A 6000-nucleotide genomic window follows, 5' to 3' on the forward strand; every position below is an offset into this window, starting at 1 on the left:
GTGGGGGTGGGGGGTGTTGGTGGGGTGGTGGGGGGTTTGTGTGGTGGGGGGTGTTGGGGGTGGGGGGTGGGGGTGTGGGGGGGGGTGGGGGGGGTGTTGGGGGGGGGGTGGACGTGAACGGCAGGCGAGTTTGTTTTGGCGAAAGAGAAGGGTGTGGGCGGCGAGTGTGGCCGAAAGGCTGTATGGTGGTGGGGCCATTGAGGCTGGTGAACCAGGGGTGTGGCGGAGAGAGGCGTGGGAGTATGTGAGCGTATGGCGGGGGGCCTGGGGGCGGTGTGGGGGGAAACGAAGTTGGCTATGGCGAAAACATTATGGGGGGGGGGTGGGGGGGGGGCATATAAACAGCAAAAACCACGAAAACAATATAAACAGCAAAAACCACAAAAACATAAACAGCGAAAACCACGAAAACAATATAAACAACGAAAACAATATAAACAGCGAAAACCACGAAAACAATATAAACAGCGAAACACGAAAACAATATAAACAGCAAAACCACGAAACCATATAAACAGCGAAACCACGAAAACAATATAAGCGAAACCACAACAATATAAACCACAAAAACAATATAAACAGCGAAAACCACGAAAACAATATAAACAGCGAAAACCACGAAAACAATATAAACAGCGAAAACCACGAAAACAATATAAACAGCGAAAAACACGAAAACAATATAAACAGCAAAACCACGAAAACCATATAAACAGCGAAAACCACGAAACAATATAAACAGCGAAAACCACAAAAACAATATAAACCACAAAAACAATATAAACAGCGAAAACCACGAAACAATATAAACAGCGAAAACCACGAAAACAATATAAACAGCGAAAACCACGAAAACAATATAAACAGAAAACCACACAAAACATAAACAGCGAAAACCACAAAAACAATATAAACAACGAAAACAATATAAACAGCGAAAACCACGAAAACAATATAAACAACGAAAACAATATAAACAACGAAAACAATATAAACAGCGAAAACATCAACAATTTTGGTGTTATTCTGGAAGTACTTAATCATTTAAAACCTTTACATTCAAGTTCCAAGAGAAAAGTAAATTTCGGTCGAAAAATGGCTAAGGCTTACTTTTCGGCAGTTTCGGCCCAAAATTGGATTTTATTGAAAATCTCAGTACAGTATAGGTACTCCTAAGCATGCCGATTCTGAATCTATGGTCCACTATTCAATACAGACAACCCAACTGTAACCAACGATGGCCACAACAACCAAAAGGGAGGGAGGGAGGGGAGGGAGGACAGTGAATTGTTAATATAGGTTGTAGGAGCCGCCAGCGTCAACCTCAGGAAGCTGGTGAGCTGTCCACACTCAACCGTCCACAAAAGTTGACTGAACCACACTTCCACTTTTCTCCGGACATCACCACAATCAATTTTAAATGTAACTAACATTTGACATATACGAATAATTCATTGGCTATAATGTTTTGTGTGTGTAAGTGTTCTAGGTTACGTTTGACTGTAATAAAGCCGTGAATGGCAGCAAGACACTGAGTTATGTTGTCACACAGTTATTACACATCTCGCTGACAGTATTAATCGTCACTACCCACATCCTCCACCAATACCATCACCACCTCCTCACCTCCGGCCGATAAAAGATCAAATTCGACTAACACAGAGGAATGGATCACTGACAGCGAGGAAGGAGGATTTAATCTTACAAATGGAACGCTAAATGACAATCAAGGTTCTCCCTACGCGGGGCTTGGAAGCTTCCGTCAGCCAGGCCATGGTTGGATGTTGTGAGTGACGCCATGTGTGGAAGGAGATCGGGGAGTCTTACAGGTTTGGTAAGAGGTAGTTTGGTAAGAGGTAAGTTTGGTTAAGGTAAGTTTGGTTATGGTGAGTTTGGTTAAGGTAAGTTTGGTTACGTTTGCTGTGCTTAGGGTCGATGCGGGTTGGTTAGAATATCTTAACTTTATAAGAAAGATAAATATTTAATAAACAATAAATAAACACACATCCCAAGGTTATTTTCAGACAATTATAATAGCAATCACTCGTACTGGAGGGTGGCTGGCACTAAGGCCACCTAGGCGTGAATTTGTTACTTTACGGAGTTGAAACTGTCGCCAACACAACAACCACATTCCTGTACCGATTACAGTGTTTAAACGAGCTTCCACAACTAATTTTCTTTCTTGCTCAATAGGGGTATAAGGAAACCCGTTTTCTATGCTTAATAAACATGATTACCCTGGAGAAAAATACACACACACACACACACACAGGGTGCCTCATCGCTACAAGGCACCCTGGACAGGCTACAGGCATGGACTACGGAGAACAAGGTCACCATCAACCACACCAAAACCGTAGTCATGCACTTCAATACCGCCACCACTCCAGTGCAAGCCCCAGCGGTCACAGTGGGTGCCCATCCTCTCCAGCTGGTGCAGTCCGCCAAACTCCTGGGTGTAACTATAGACAACAAATTTGACAGGAAGGCCCATGTAAATAACACAGTCAAGGCAGCCTCGTACCGTCTCTACATGCTACGACGACTTAGGTCATAGGACACCCACGCCAGAGCTGAAGACCATCTACAACGCCTTTATTCTCCCCAAACTAACAAAAGCGTCACCAGCCTGGTCGTCTTCTCTCAACTCCACCCAACAACGTCAGCTAGAGAAGGTACAGAAAAGGGCCTGCAGAATCACGCTCGGTGCAGAATACTCCGGCTACACCAACCCTCTCTCCACCCTGGAAATGCCATCCCTGGAAAGGTTTGGCAGCGGACTACTGCACCACCCTCGTCATTGCCACCTCCTGCAGCCCCCCACCCAACTCGCGCAGTCCACCACTACAACAAAATACAGCCCATAAGAGCCCGCACCGATAGATATAAGAACAGCACCATCCCATCTATTGTTAAAATAATAAACAACTCCTGATTTAAGTACTGTACAGCCCTGTAAATGTATTCAATGCATATTATATCATTATGTCTAAATCAAATGTAAGTCTGTATATTTTCAGCCACCGGCTGCAACTCTATTAATAAACCGTTTATTATAATTATTATTATTATTATTATTATTATTATTACTACACACACACCTACCCAAAGCCATGAGACAAACAGTAATTAAATTCTTACTTGCAAAAAAAAAGGATTAATTCTAAACCAACAAAATCCGTGACTCACATAGACAGACACTGACGGACAGCCAGACAGACATATATTCAGGAAGACACTGACGCAAACATTCACAAGCAGATACGCATAACACAGACAATCACAGTCAGACATAGACAGACAGTCAGTCATTCACAAGCAGAGAGACAAAGAGATATATTACAGACATCAGACACTCGCAGGCAGACACAGAAATCACACACAGACAGATAGACATTTACAAGCAAACATAACACAGACAGACCCATAACGGACAGATACTCAAGGAGAGAGACAATTGACAGACAGACACAGACTGATACTAACAGACATTCACAGACAGACAGACTCATAATACACAGGCACACAACAGACAGATACTAGCAGGCAAACACAAGCAGATACGTAACAGACATTCACAGAAGACACTACCCTGCAGACACAACAGACAGACACGTCCTCAGCTGCTACAGATGGCTTAAAATAGCCAAGTTTTCCTGCTGTTAAGTGTTTGTGCGACAACTGCTGCCGCCACCTGTGGTAATGGCGGAAAGTTTTCCCTTCTTACCTCCCCCTGCCTCCCTTAACCCGTTCTCCTCCCTCCTCTTACACACGCACGCACGCTCGCTCACTAATTCACTCGCATTCTCACTCTCTACACGCGTCCATATTCAACCTAATGTAACATTACAGCCCCGATGATAACTCGGTCAGATCACCAAAGACTTAATAAAATTATCAAGCAAGCGACCAAGTGTTATGCTTTTCGGGTCCAGGAGCGAATCTAGGAATATAAAAAGGGAGGGAGGGGTTGGGGAGGTGGAGGGTGTGGGGGGCCAGAAGTTTTGGGTGGGAGAACATGGCGAGCAAAGCGAGTCCACCCAGCATATTGAAGCCATGTGCTCTTGATATTCGGCGATATTCTGAGGTCAATAGTCAATACTGTTTACGATACAAAAACGCCCGAGTGCAATACTGCATTAAATAAAATTATTGGAATTTTATAATAAAGCCGTACGGACCCCCCGCCCACCAGGATCCGCCCTTGGGGTCACCTGACGATTAAACACCCTGACACTAGTCTAACTAAACCTAACAACCCCAGGTAGCTTAATGGCGACTAAAAACAGATGAAATAAGCTAGGGTGCCTAATCTTCACGTGATCCTTCTTTTCTACTGTACATGCACAAAAAGAACATGTTGCTTCTGAAAATTAGTTTGTGCCTGATATTCTTTTTTTTCGCTCCTACTCTATATGTCACTTCAAAGGTGATGAAATAAACAAATGATCTTCCAAATGTCAAAATTGGAGTGGGTTGGTGAGGTGGGGGTGACGGAACGGAGGGCGAGGAGGTAAAAATAATACTCCCTCTTATTGAAAACTTAACTGGAAAAACCACATACAAGTCATTCTTAGTAAAGTCAATAAGCTGTGCGGTATCATGTATCACACTCGACAGTCACTCACTCTCACAGCAATGAAAGAAATCTATTATGATCTTGTTTACCAACACTTGATACACTGTCACACACTATAGGGGGCCTCTAGCTCTTCAAAACCCAATCCTGGTTACTGCTGCACAAAAGAGAGATGTACGGACAATGACCTACTTGAAAGAAAAAAAAAAGATCACACAAACGAATAATTTGCTAAAATGAAAATGTTAAAATTCGAGGATGATATTTCCAGTTCCGGAATAATCAGAGATGCAACTTAATGCACCAAGAACAATTATGACCACCCCCCCCACGCGCTCCTCTGAGTCCCAGACCTCCATAAAATATCAGAGTGTGAAGGTGTGGAACAACTTACCCCCACCCATCCGAGCAAAGACTACGCTCCCTTCCTTTAAATCATCTCTTAAAAAATATCTATTGTCAAAGTATTAATATTTCTTGTAATACCTGCTTTATATACCTGCTCTTATGTACCATCAAAACCATTTTATCCGAAATTATCATGTAGCTAGATAAGAAATTAACATTGCAAATAATATTTTTGCCAACTAGACATAATCCTGACAGCTCTGTCCTTCTGTTCAACCTTAATACAACCCATGTTGTACTGCTTCCCTCATTATATTTATGTTTTTCAACTCCACTGTAACCTATGTATATACTAATAATATAAATGCAAAAAAATAATAATAATAAATAAATATCGAAGTGATAACCGTGGTAACATTAGGAGATGTTCTTATTACCACCATGCTATTGTACTATTACAGATAATACTAAATGTTACATAATACTTCCTTGAGATAAATGTACAGTATATATCAGGTGCCTACAAGAGAGTTCAGGCTCTCACTGGCTCCGCCATGTTAATATTGTTATTATCGACTCTATATCTGTATTTTTCTGGCTAAATAAACTGTTTCAATCAATCAATCTTACCTTCTATATCACACCTTCCTACCGCGACGTGTACACATACATCCCTCGTCACCCATGACTTAACAGGGTGCAGGTCGGTGCAAGCAGGCTGTGGAGGTACTCGTGAGGGTCCTGCAGCAGGTTGTCGAGACAGCCCGCACTAATACAACTAGGGTGGTTCCATCTCCTACCAACCAGCCAAGCGGGACCATCGAGATAAGCCCCTATCGTCCCCCCCTTATCTCCTCCACGTAATATTAACCCACGCTCCTATAAGGCCGCGTGAGCCAACCTCCACCCACGGCTGACTCAAAATACACAAGAGGCGGACAGGTCTGGAGTTTACAGCGTCCTGTGTAAGTCGGTATTGTAAGCTGCCCCACTACACACACACACATACGGCGGCAAGGAACCCCACACACACATTTTCACCTCACAGTTATCAGTATATGACCCAACAA

At 43.1% G+C, this 6000-nt stretch overlaps 1 protein-coding gene across 1 annotated transcript in view; it reads right to left on the minus strand.

The window, feature by feature from the left end:
- Positions 1 to 5648, minus strand: part of LOC121869963 (leucine-rich repeat neuronal protein 2-like) — a 29544-nt gene extending 23896 nt beyond the window's left edge. The window contains exon 1 of the mRNA XM_042371582.1: positions 5561 to 5648. The gene's annotated coding sequence lies outside the window, so the exon portion shown is untranslated. The remainder of the gene's footprint in view (positions 1 to 5560) is intronic.
- Positions 5649 to 6000: the final 352 nt, after the last annotated feature.

The sequence above is a fragment of the Homarus americanus genome, unplaced genomic scaffold (genome assembly GCF_018991925.1).
Source record: "Homarus americanus isolate GMGI-L3 unplaced genomic scaffold, GMGI_Hamer_2.0 scaffold14467, whole genome shotgun sequence".
Classification (NCBI taxonomy): Eukaryota; Metazoa; Arthropoda; class Malacostraca; order Decapoda; family Nephropidae; genus Homarus; species Homarus americanus.